The 12,991-nt window shown below is 30.6% G+C and overlaps 1 long non-coding RNA gene across 1 annotated transcript; it reads left to right on the forward strand.

Moving 5' to 3' along the window:
• The first annotated feature begins 1,676 nt into the window (after positions 1-1,676).
• LOC145270666 (uncharacterized) lies at positions 1,677-11,428 on the forward strand. Its single transcript, XR_013865496.1, has 3 exons — positions 1,677-1,772; positions 4,619-4,706; positions 8,339-11,428. It is a non-coding gene; the product is annotated as an uncharacterized LOC145270666 (long non-coding RNA).
• The last annotated feature ends 1,563 nt before the right edge of the window (positions 11,429-12,991 follow it).

The raw sequence follows: 12,991 nt of genomic DNA on the forward strand, positions 1-12,991 counted from the left end.
TTTATACCCATGTTACCATAATATCATTGTATGTTTCAGACCTGCATCATTTTATACCCATGTTACCATAATATCATTGTATGTTTCAGACCTCCATCATTTTATACCCATGTTAACATAATATCATTGTATGTTTCAGACCTCCATCATTTTATACTCATGTTATCATAATATCATTGTATGTTTCAGACCTCCATCATTTTATACCCATGTTACCATAATATCATTGTATGTTTCAGACCTCCATCATTTTATACCCATGTTACCATAATATCATTGTATGTTTCAGACCTCCATCATTTTATACCCATGTTACCATAATATCATTATATGTTTCAGACCTCCATCATTTTATACCCATGTTACCATAATATCATTGTATGTTTCAGACCTCCATCATTTTATACCCATGTTACCATAATATCATTGTATGTTTCAGACCTCCATCATTTTATACCCATGTTACCATAATATCATTGTATGTTTCAGACCTCCATCATTTTATACCCATGTTACCATAATATCATTATATGTTTCAGACCTCCATCATTTCATACCTATGTTACCATAATATCATTGTATGTTTCAGACCTCCATCATTTTATACCCATGTTACCATAATATCATTATATGTTTCAGACCTCCATCATTTCATACCCATGTTACCATAATATCATTGTATGTTTCAGACCTCCATCATTTTATACCCATGTTACCATAATATCATTGTATGTTTCACACCTCCATCATTTTATACCCATGTTACCATAATATCATTGTATGTTTCAGACCTCCATCATTTTATACCCATGTTACCATAATATCATTGTATGTTTCAGACCTCCATCATTTTATACCCATGTTACCATAATATCATTGTATGTTTCAGACCTCCATCATTTTATACCCATGTTACCATAACATTTTGTTTGTTGGCTTCTCTTAACAAAACTCTCCAAAACGGTTAATTTTAAATTATGTTTCAGACCTCCATCATTTTGGATGAATAAAGTTATTATCTGAAAATTGTATCGGCCTACTTATCTAGGTAGAAGAGTAACTTATCGCATTAAAAAACATAACTTATCCATGTAGGTAGAAGAGTAACTTATTGAACCGAATAAAAGCATTAAAATACATAACTTATCCTGGTAGGTAGAAGAGTAACTTATCGAACCGAATAAAAAAACATTAAAAAACATAACTTATCCAGGTAGGTAGAAGAGTAACTTATTGAACCAAATAAAAAACATAACATAGAAAACTTATCCAGGAAGGTAAAAGAGTAACTTATCTTGCTTTGTCACTTTTTTTGTTTGTTGGCTTCACTTAACAAAACCCCCGAAAACGGTTAATTGTTATTTTAAATTATCTTGAATGCAACTAATATTTTTTTTTTTTATTACAAAATATTTTTGTACTTTATTTTTTGTTGCGGTGAAAAGTGAAGATACAGAAGAAAATAATTAAAACTAATTATTGCAGTATTTAAAAAAAAAAAATAATAATAAAACGGAAGAAGTTTAACTGTAAATATCAAAATGTTAAATAAAATAATATTAATTTTATCCGTGATATTCACCAAATCGGCTTTATTTCGAAATGATTTCTTTTTTTTTATTTTTCCTCTTCAATTTTGTTTTCTGCGAACTTACTCTTCCGTTCGTCATCTTGAATGTTAACTTGATCTTGTAAAGTCAATCACATTTGAAAAATCGTTTCCTTTATAAAAGCAGATAAAGTTAATCGAAAGCAGATTATAAAACAAAAACGTAAGTATTACTACATGAATTTCATCTTTTTTTCATCGGATTATTATCGAATGATCACTAATTTATCAGATTTTGTTTTCAATACTGACTTAAACATAAAAAAAAGGTCAATACGTAATTCTTTATGTTATCAGTTGTGACCAATTATGAATGCGTTTTCACGTACAGAATTGATAACATTTTTCTTGATTTTTGTTCTTTAATTTCCCTGTGTCTTCATAGAAACATGAAAGCGAATAATCCAAATGAAAATGTTGATTTATCGTTTGAAAATATTTCGCTGTCGATTGTTTTTGTTTTCAACATTGACATAAAAAAAAGTTCTTTATCTTTTTTTAAAAAAATAAATAAATAAAAATAAAAATATAATAATTTTATAAATTTTAGGTTTTTAAATGTTTCACAAGTCAAAAAAAAAATCAGATTTTGTTTTCACTACTGACTTAAACATAAAAAAAGGTCAATTTCTAAAATCTTTCAAAATTACAAATATTCTTTACAATGACGACTTTTATAGGTTTTCAAGGATGCTAAAAAGGAATAAATATTTTAAAAGTGACGCAGAGAATTAGTTTTCATAACATGAAGAAAGTATTTTTTCGAAAATTGAGGTTCACGTTTCTATATAAATTTAATGTAAAATGAGCACCCACTTTCCGGCCACATGGTGATATTTGGGGGAGGGGCTGCCTGAATGCCGTTTTGGTAAATTGTAATTTACTTTCCACCTTAATAGTCATCTTTACCATGACGAATTCTATAGGTTTTCGAATATGCTGAAAACGAATATCACATTTTAAATTGCCGCAAACAAGTAGTTTTATGGATATTAAGCTAAGTAATTCTTTATGTTATCAGTGGTGGCCACCATTCATAACATAAGGAATTACTCGTTATTGTCTTGCTAACTAAATTTTTTCTTTCCAAGAATAAGTTTCTTTTTTCTTTTGTTAAATGTCTTAATATGAGGCACGCCCGATGCATGGTAAATACCATCTGATAATTTAAAATTAACATCGGTAGATGACACTTGATGACTTTCATGCTCGAGTTTATAAACAAGGAAAAATTCATTTCTTTTGTCTTTCTAATAATCTTTTCTTTCATAATTCATTCCAAACGCTTCACATACTCTGTCAAAATGGTTAACCGAAATCATCTTCCAAAGTGTCACATATAAAACGAATCCCGAGAAAACAATATTTTTTTAAAAACAGAATATAGATCGTACGAATTCCCTCTCACTGGTTCCTTTTCCCCACTTCCAAACTCTGAACCAACTCTAGGCCTTCCTAAGTGGATCCGATTAATGTCTTTGACATCCACAATAGCTGCAAATAGGAGATAACTTGTGTCCAAATTATTGGCAATTTTTGATGCCGCGTTATGTGTCAGGACTCTCCAATCCATCAACGACCTTTCCCGTTGATGTAGACTCCATTATATTATATATTACTGTCTTGGACATCCACAAACGATGATACAGCAGATAATTTGTGTCCAAATTATTTGCAATTTTCGATGTCATGCTATATGTCATGACTCTACGATCCATTAACGGCTGTTGATGTTGACTCATCCATATTGAGATACCAGTTCCAAACTCTAATATATATTGAGATATCAGCTTGTTCTGTGGCTCAATCACTCTCCAACTCATTGGACTTTTCACAATCGACGTTACCCACAGATGTTCCACATGCGCCTTCTGGTGGTTCTTATAAAAAACAAGATGTCCAATCTTAAAATCTACTGACTTTATTTTCTTATCCTTGTTCTCTATCAGTTTTTTCCTAACTTTTAGAATCTTATTCCGTACCAAAAACATTGATGCATCACTTTTAGAGCGATCTCGTGTTACTCATCACCATAGTATACTCTACAAGGCATCAATATATTATCTAATGTCAGGATCACGTCTATGTTGTATAGCAAGTAGTATAGTGATAATTTCGTTGTTTCGTTCACATGAAATCTGACAGCTGCCAACATTTGGTTTATGTATAAATCCCATGACAACTCATTGTTCCTGATCTTTTTTGCTTAATTGTCATGCATCATCCTATGAAATCTTTCCACTTCTTTCTTTGTTTGGTAATAAAATGACGTCATCACATGATGTATGTTGATGTCCTTCAACACCTTCTTCATGACTTTGTTAATATTTTCCGGCCATTATCTTTTAACAGCTGGGGTGGTCCTCCGAATCTGGGGAGAATTTCATCCAACAACAGATGCACCACCGTTTCTGCCTTCTTATTAGGAACCGCAAAAGCCTCCAGTCAACCTCTATACATATCCATGAAAGTCACTATCTCCTAGTTACCCAAAAGTGTCTTAATAATAATAATAAAAACATAACATATGACAGCAATAAGCCTTCAACTTTCTTATACAATGAAAACTATTTTGGCTCAAATAAAACGATTTTACGTACTATCTCTTTTGCATATCACTAAGATTATGAGATAAAAAAGTAAATTTGTTTTTAACAAAAATCATATCAGATCATAGATCATTTGAGGCAGAAATTATTTTTTTATAAATCAACAATAATATAACGTCATACCAATGAAAGATCTGACTTGTCTCACAGTAGTTGGAGTCGAGATTTTATCGATTTTGACTTTTTCCAGGTCTGGCTATATACTCTGTTCACTAACTTTGAACCCCAGATCCTGTTCTTCTCCTAAAATCTCACACTACATCACTTTCAACCTGAGGTTGTGCTTATGTAAAATGACTAGTAGTACCCTATCTATGTGATCCAAGTGACTTTCCATCGTATCTTAGAATATTAAAATATCATCCAAATATGGTAATGCATAATCTTTCTGTCCCTTTAGAACTATGGACATTAATTGCTGAAAGATCCTCGGGGTGTTTGCGAGACCAAATGGTATAATGTTAAAGTGAAATAAACCTCAGTTGCAGGTAAATGAAGTTCTTTTCTTTATTGTTCTTATTTAATTTAACCTGAGAGTAACCTGATTTCAGATCTAAGTTTACAAAGTATTTTGCCGACCCAAGTAAGGCTAATATATCATCAATGGCCGGTAACACTCAGGCAAACTTCTTCATGACTTTATTTAAAGCCTTTACATCTATTTTACTACCATCCTTTTTTTTCTACTTACACAATCAGAAAACTCCATGGACTATTCGATCGCTCAATTACATCTGCTTGCATCATTTCACCTAAATTGACGTATATCCTCACCCCATTTTTCTTAAGCCACTTGCAGCTTTTATCACATTTGTGTTGAGATTCTCTGCAACAAAGAAATTATGGTAGAAAGACTGACTTTCATTCCCTACTCTTAATCGAGCAAGCCCTTCTACAATTAATGGGGAAACATTAGCTGTTCTTAAACTTTTTTATCACATAGTCAAGGTTCCTATAAGTGCTTTAAAAACACTGCTAATTATTACTAACACCTAAATCGAAGTACATTCTCATCTCCTTTTTCTTAGCAACCCATGGCTTTTATCACACGTGTGTTCAGATTCTCTGCAACAAATCACTCATGACAGAAAGACTAACATTCTATTCCTACTCTTAATCGAGCATTAATTAACCTTCTACAATTAATAGGGACTCATTAGCTATTCTAAAATTTTTATCACATAGTTCAGGTTCCTGTCTAAGTGCTTTAAAACACTGCTATTTATTACTTTATTCTTAAATTTCTACAATTAGAGCTAAGGGAAGTTATGCGTTAACATCCTGGATATTTGATAGAAACAAAAAGAACTTTTAGAATTTAGAGTGGGGGTTGGTTTCATATGAATTTAATGTAAAATGACTTAGCATTTAAGACCATTCTAGCGTCTTAGGACAGTTGACCAATATAATTTTTATGGGAAAACAATCATTTGCACTTTTCCTTAAGGAAAGATCTTTTTTTACGTTTATATGTAACTTACCGAAAAATTTTGTTTAGTGGGGAGCTCTACCACTTGGACTTAGCGTTATTGTAAGGGCTGAAGGTTTTAGAAGTAGGCTTGCCACTCGTACCTAGGGTTAGACAAAGGATTAAGCGAGTTTTTGTTACGAGGGCATTTGACACCCATAAGCAATTATACAAGAATTACAACAAACAAACAAAAATAAATGTCATTTAAAACAAGTGACGTCACTCTAACAGAAAACGCAACGTTTGTAAAAGTATCAAGTATTTTTACCCACCTATTTATATATTTAAAAAATAATAACTATTTGTTAAAGCTGACATTAATATATTAAAAAAAACAAGTTTTTATTAAAGCTGAAAAATTGTTCACACATTTTGAATAAATTTGATTTTTTAAAAAATTACATTTCATGTCTTTTTCTACCGTTTTTATTTTTTAACTGAGCATCTCCTACAAATATTTAAACATTGGGAAAAAGACGAAAATTTAAAAAATAGAGAGCTGATACCGCTCATACATGTGAACCTAAAAAATAATTCAGTCACATATTCGGTTGTTCAAAACAAAAACACAATATTTAAAATTTTGACCACTAGTCAAAGTATTTAAATATTTATATGCTTGATAAGAAAATAGCTCTAACTAAACACGTAAGAAAAGTTTTTATAATCAAATTTTTGATTTAAAAAAATCGATCTGGAATAAAAGTCAACAACAAAAAACGTCCTTTTACAGTGGCTGTACTATCGCTGCTTCTGGTTATTATGCTATTCCTAATGCTACAGTCTACACTCCAAATCAAAACGATTTTTTACGGATATCATGTTTTTTAATTGCTATGTACAAAAACAGAAAACCATATACAATTATTATTTTAACAGATTAAAACAGTAAAAAGATTGTTTTATGATAGTTCAAATAAAATTAAAACAAAAAAGTTTCATACTCATGTTGAAATCTTTTTTACACAACGGAAAAACGAGTGCTCAAATCTATTTCAGACAAGTTAAACTATTAAAAGTGCAATCTCTTCTTGGCTAGATTCTAAATCTCACGAAAACATTCTTCATACCAGCGCAGTACAAGCATTTAGAAATCGGGGGGGGTTGTTACAAAATCTTACTGAAAACGTCATTTTATGATGTTAACATTTTTTATCAATTTATTTGCGTAAAATTCTTAAAATATACTATGTACATTATTATTTATAAATTTATTTGTTTAAAACTGTTAAAATATACAATGCACATTTATCAATTTATTTGTTTAAAACTCTTAAAATATATAATGTACGTTATTATTTATAAATTTATTTGTTTAACACTCTTAAAATATATAAGGTGCATTATTATTTATACATTTATTTGTTTAAAACTCTTAAAATATATACTGCACATTATTATTTATAAATTCGTTTGAAAAATGAAAACAGTGGTATATTGACGACTTAAAATGCTTTGGTTTGTAAAATATGACTATTTTATCAGAATCCCCTTGGAATGTGTGATTATCCAAAGCATTTTATCGTTCATGTGTATTGCTACTGATAAAAATATCAAAATAAGGTGGAAAGTTTAAGAAAACAATATAACAGAGAGCTAGACATTATATAGTATTCAAGAGTGATTCAATTCTACAGAAACATGTTGTTCATGGAAAGCCACTTATGAAAAAATCATGACTAATAGATTCCATGTAAATGTGGAAAATTATACAAATGTGAGTCATGTCATTCACTAACAGTAAGGTTATAAAATCATTGAAAAGCTGTAATATGTGGAAAGATTGAAAAATTAGTTATGGCAGAATATATATGGATGGAAATGTGAAATCATCTACCATTATGGGATAAAGTAAAAATTATAAATAGAGAATAACAATGAAGAGTAAGCTAGATTATATATTATTTAATACGATAAAGGAACTATTAATAATAATATATATACATATAGTAATATGTAATAAAAACTGTCTATATATATGTATATATATATATATATTTATATGATATGAAGTAATGAATACTGATAACATCTAGAAACAAAATAGTTCTTCAAATTCATACTAGGATTGTCTGCTAGGACCTGTAATGCTAATATATGTTGCTATGATTAGAGCACTAGGTGAAATTTAGTTGTAGATTACATACTACTGAACGCAAGAAGTTTTTATCCTCAGTGAGATTGAAAATAGAATTAAAAATTACTTGGGAATTTTTACCCAGTCATCGCTACCAATACTAGAGTGTGCTAATCCCATGTACTAATTAAAATGTTCCATTCAGAATTATGTAAAGATTTTTGAGTTCAAGAGAAAGGTTCTCAAGTTCGACAAAATACACCCAAATAAGATCGGAGGTAACATAGAAATGTTGTGAAAATAACACCCAAGTGGAGAACAGTATTCTGAAGAATCAAATATGAAGACTCAATCCTCATCTCTAAAATAAAAAAAACGTTATTACTTTCAGTTGGAAAAATAAAAACACATTAATTTTGTAAACAAACCTGTGTTGAATTAAAAATACACTCATTTTATTTTTTAATTTAATTAATTAATATATGTTTCGATATTTTTTGATAACTACCAACATATTAAATTGAATTTTACAACATGAAATGTACTTTTTCAAATTTATTTTATACTTTCAGAATTTGCAACAATGAAAAGAAATTCATTAATGGATAAGAAGCACCTTTCTGCATTGTTGATTTAAAAATCGTTTAAAATAATTATGAATTTCTTCATACAAATTTTCCAAAGTTGAAATTTATTAGCGTGCCTATCATCACACACTTCATTACATTCCTACTTTTTGTGGAATCAGATGAAAGCAAACATGAGATACAAACAACATTCTTGTGAAGTATGTGGTTCTTCTTTTGCACAGAGGTCACATTTATTGCATCATATGCTAACACATGCGGGAGAGAAACCACATTCTTGTGAAGTATGTGGTTCTTCTTTTGCACAGAGGTCACATATGTTGCGTCATATGAAAACACATACGGGAGAGAAACCACATTCTTGTGAAGTATGTAGTTCCTCTTTTGCACGCAAGTCAAGTTTATTGCATCATATGCTAACACATACGGGAGAGAAACCACATTCTTGTGAAGTATGTAGTTCTTCTTTTGCGCTGAAGTCAACGTTGTTGCATCATATGAAAACACATACAGGTGAGAAACCATATTTTTGTGAAATATGTGGTTCTACTTTTGCATGGAAGTCAAGTTTATTGCATCATATGAAAACACATACAGGGGAGAAACCACATTCTTGTGAAGTATGTGGTTCTTCTTTTGCACAGAGGTCACATTTATTGAGTCATATGAAAACACATACGGGAGAGAAACCACATTCTTGTGAAGTATGTGGTTCTTCTTTCGCATGGAAGTCAAGTTTGTTGAGTCATATGCAAACACATACTGGCGAGAAACCATATTCTTGTGAAGTATGTGGTTCTTCTTTTGCACAGAGTTCAGATTTATTGAGTCATATGAAAACACATACGGGAGAGAAACCACATTCTTGTGAAGTATGTGGTTCTTCTTTTGCATGGAAGTCAAATTTGTTGCGTCATATGAAAACACATACGGGAGAGAAACCACATTCATGTGAAATATGTGGTTCTTCTTTTGCACTGAAGTTAACGTTGTTGAGTCATATGAAAACACATACAGGCGAGAAACCATATTTTTGTGAAGTATGTGGTTCTACTTTTGCATGCAAGTCAAGTTTGTTGCATCATATGAAAACACATACGGGCGAGAAACCACATTCTTGTGAAGTATGTGGTTCTTCTTTTGCACAGAGGTCACATTTATTGAGTCATATGAAAAAACATACGGGAGAGAAACCACATTCTTGTGAAGTATGTGGTTCTTCTTTTGCATGGAAGTCAAGTTTGTTGAGCCATATGAAAACACATACGGGAGAGAAATCATATTCTTGTGAAGTATGTGGTTCTTCTTTTGCATGGAGGTCACATTTATTGAGTCATATGAAAACACATACAGGAGAGAAACCACATTCTTGTTAATTATGTGGTTCTTTTGCATCCGATTGAAATTTTGTGAGGCATATGAAAACACATACAGAGCGTTCCTACTGATGCTTTACTTAACAGAGCAGCTACAGAAATCAAAATAGTAGTTAAAAATACTCCACACATTGTATTTCAAAAATTGGAAAAAATATTCCAAACAATAGTGTGCTAAGTCTTTTCTGGAATTATTATTATTATATAAGTAAGGAATGTTTTATAGGCTGGCTTTAAAGAGGATTTCTTCACTATGATCAGGATAGAATTATAATGACTGCTCACAATGAAAGCTTACCACTGCTTTTAATAAGATAGAAAAAAGCTGGAATCTTTGGAAAATTTTTATTTCAGTAATTATAAGAGCAACTGAATTAGACAAAGGAATTTAAAAAACTGACAAATATATTTGGTTAAATGATTTCTCGGTTGAAATGCATAAGAATTAATTTCTCGATTGAAATATATTAAATTAAAAAACAGACAAACAACATTCTGGTTCTTTTAATAAAAAGAAAGATTTATTATGGTAGGATCCCCTTCATTTATGAGAACTGCAAACGTGAAATAAAGTTAAAATGTTCGAATTGATTCTTTTATTAATTTAACTTTTGATTAAGTATTTTATTCTGCATTTTTTTTTCCATGTATTCACGTAATTTGGCATGAAAAACTGTGTTTCTTCTTTCAAGATCCTTTCCAGATTCAGATTGGAAACTCTTTTCTATCCTCAAACACATGAGATACTTCTTTGCCATATCATGTGACACATTTCTTATATGTTTATTTAGGGAAACTTTTAATCACGCCACCTGAAGCATATTTCTGGTTAACGACAGGTTATTATGAGTTGTACGACTGTAACCCTCACGAAAATTCATAAGAATTAACAAAATTGTTATAGGCGTATGTTCTCAATATATAAGATTAAGAGTGTGGTTTTTCTAGTTTTAAACAATTTTCGATTATGAATATTTTGAATTAATGAATCCTTGTAAGAACTAACTTGCATTTGAAAATGACGAAAGGAATTAATCACCACTATAAAGTATACAAAAGTACTATGCTAAGTTGTTTGTTTTGAAATCCTCAAATATAGCACTCCCATCCGTACACACAAAAAGAAATTTAATCACCTTAAAAACGTCATGGTCATAATTTTGTGGTGGAATGTGATTCATCATATATAGCTTATATGTCGTTAAAACCTTTTGCACAAACAACATACAACAATTTAATTCTATTTTATAATCTACATTTATTCACATGCCTCACAGAGTTGCATATTTTATCATTGGAATCTATCTTTCCGAAAATTGAATAAAGACTGCAATAGAAAAATCACACATTCAAAGGTTTTACCTGCGAGCACATCCTTCTAGGACAGAACAAACACTACATTTAAATAATACCACGAAAGTCTGATTTGTTCATATGCTTTCTATGGCTTAAGTTAGACACAAGGTCAATTCATATTTAGAATTAACCTCTTAGAAATGTCAAATTAATCAATTGCTGAAAATAACCTTTCTACCCTCGCCATACTTCACGCAATGATAATATAAAATTTGTGATTCAAAATAAGTAGATAATGCCTGGGATAATACATTCATGAAACAAAACATATACTTGACTTTTATTATCACCAATTGCTTATTATAATTATTGCTAATACCTTGAAATAACTTCCACCGTTAAATGCGGGGGGGGGTCACATAAATGTTTTTTGGGTTAGTGTGCTCTTCCATATGTTTTTTTGCTGTCTCTTCAAATCCCTCGTTCCGAATCACGTGTTTCATAAACAGTGTGAACGAGGATAAGATGAAGAACTTCATTCAAGTTTCAGAAGCAGTTTTTTGTGCAACCGGTAGAGAGCAACTACAGTTTCGGTCTTTAATCACACATAAGAGTTAGAGATGACGAAACATGTATCCATGATTATCTAAAAGAATAAAGACAATCGAAATAGAAAGAAAAATTCCATTAAAATCTAATAATGTTACAGATGAATTCATATTTTTAATCCTAGTTAATTTTGTAGTTAGCAATGTTTCTTCTCTTAATACAATTACTTATTTCGGTTTTCTAATGTTTCTTTTCTTCTTTCGATTTTCTAATTATTATTTTTATAATCTTATCCAATTTATATTTCGATCTGCACATATGGGTATTGCCAATATCACACAATTACGTTATCATAGCCTGGGTTGTACTCATGTCCTGGGTTGTACTCTCTGCACTCCCTTCAACTTAACAGTAATTAAGATGATAAAATGCAAACACATCCACTCTCCAAAATAAGGATGCAATACCCGGAAGTAAAGACCATACAACATTATCTAGTAGAAGATGAAAACGGCCATTTTACAAAATTAATCCGATTCAAAAACTTGTTAATAGAATAAAAGATAAAAATGAAAGTTTTCGGATGGCAAAATAATTGTTTGAACGTTTTATAACGCCTCCATATATTTATATATGTTCAAAACACAAGCATGTCTATGTAAAACAAATTAATAACTCGGTGGCGATAAAAAAATAAAAACGGTTCTGTCGACAGAACGAAGATCGGATTTTTTTACAAAGGTCTACCACACCAGCAATATTAGACACAACTTCAATTTATCTAAAAAAAAATCCAGCTCCACAAAACATTGCCCCCCTCACCTGATTCCCCGAAAAGAGATAATCTGTTCCAATTACGCACATAACCTTAACAGTTCTTCAAAACCGGTAGTGATTAAGGTTAAAGGCAATATAAAATAGCAAGCCAGCTATCTTATAGCTGCTGCTGATTTTCTCATGAGTACTCTGTTACACTGCTCCAGAAAAATTTTTACTTATTGTTTCGATATTTTGTAAAATTAAAACATAAAAATACATATATATGCATACATATAAAATATATAAGCTTAATAGAATCTTATATAGAAATAAATATTTTATTTTGCATAATTCTTATTGTTTTAATTTGTAAGGAAAGATCATTTTCAACTTGATATCTTGTGTATTAGTGAAATATATTTTTTCAATTGAAAGCAATGCTAGTTTCTTTAGGAACTCCTTGTGTTTCTTCGAATTTTTAAAATCCTTTTCAAGGTTGAAAAATAGTCTTTTTATTTGATTTAGTCATGTAAAATTGCAAGAATATTTTCATCAGTTTTGTAATTTCACTATAATAGACATGAGGGGAAAACGAATGTACACATATCAAAAGTAATAGCAGAGGTATTAGAAAACTACGTTCAGTTTGTAGAGGAAT

Source organism: Euprymna scolopes, chromosome 46 (genome assembly GCF_053919585.1).
Source record: "Euprymna scolopes isolate OS-2025 chromosome 46, ASM5391958v1, whole genome shotgun sequence".
NCBI classification, from domain to species: domain Eukaryota; kingdom Metazoa; phylum Mollusca; class Cephalopoda; order Sepiida; family Sepiolidae; genus Euprymna; species Euprymna scolopes.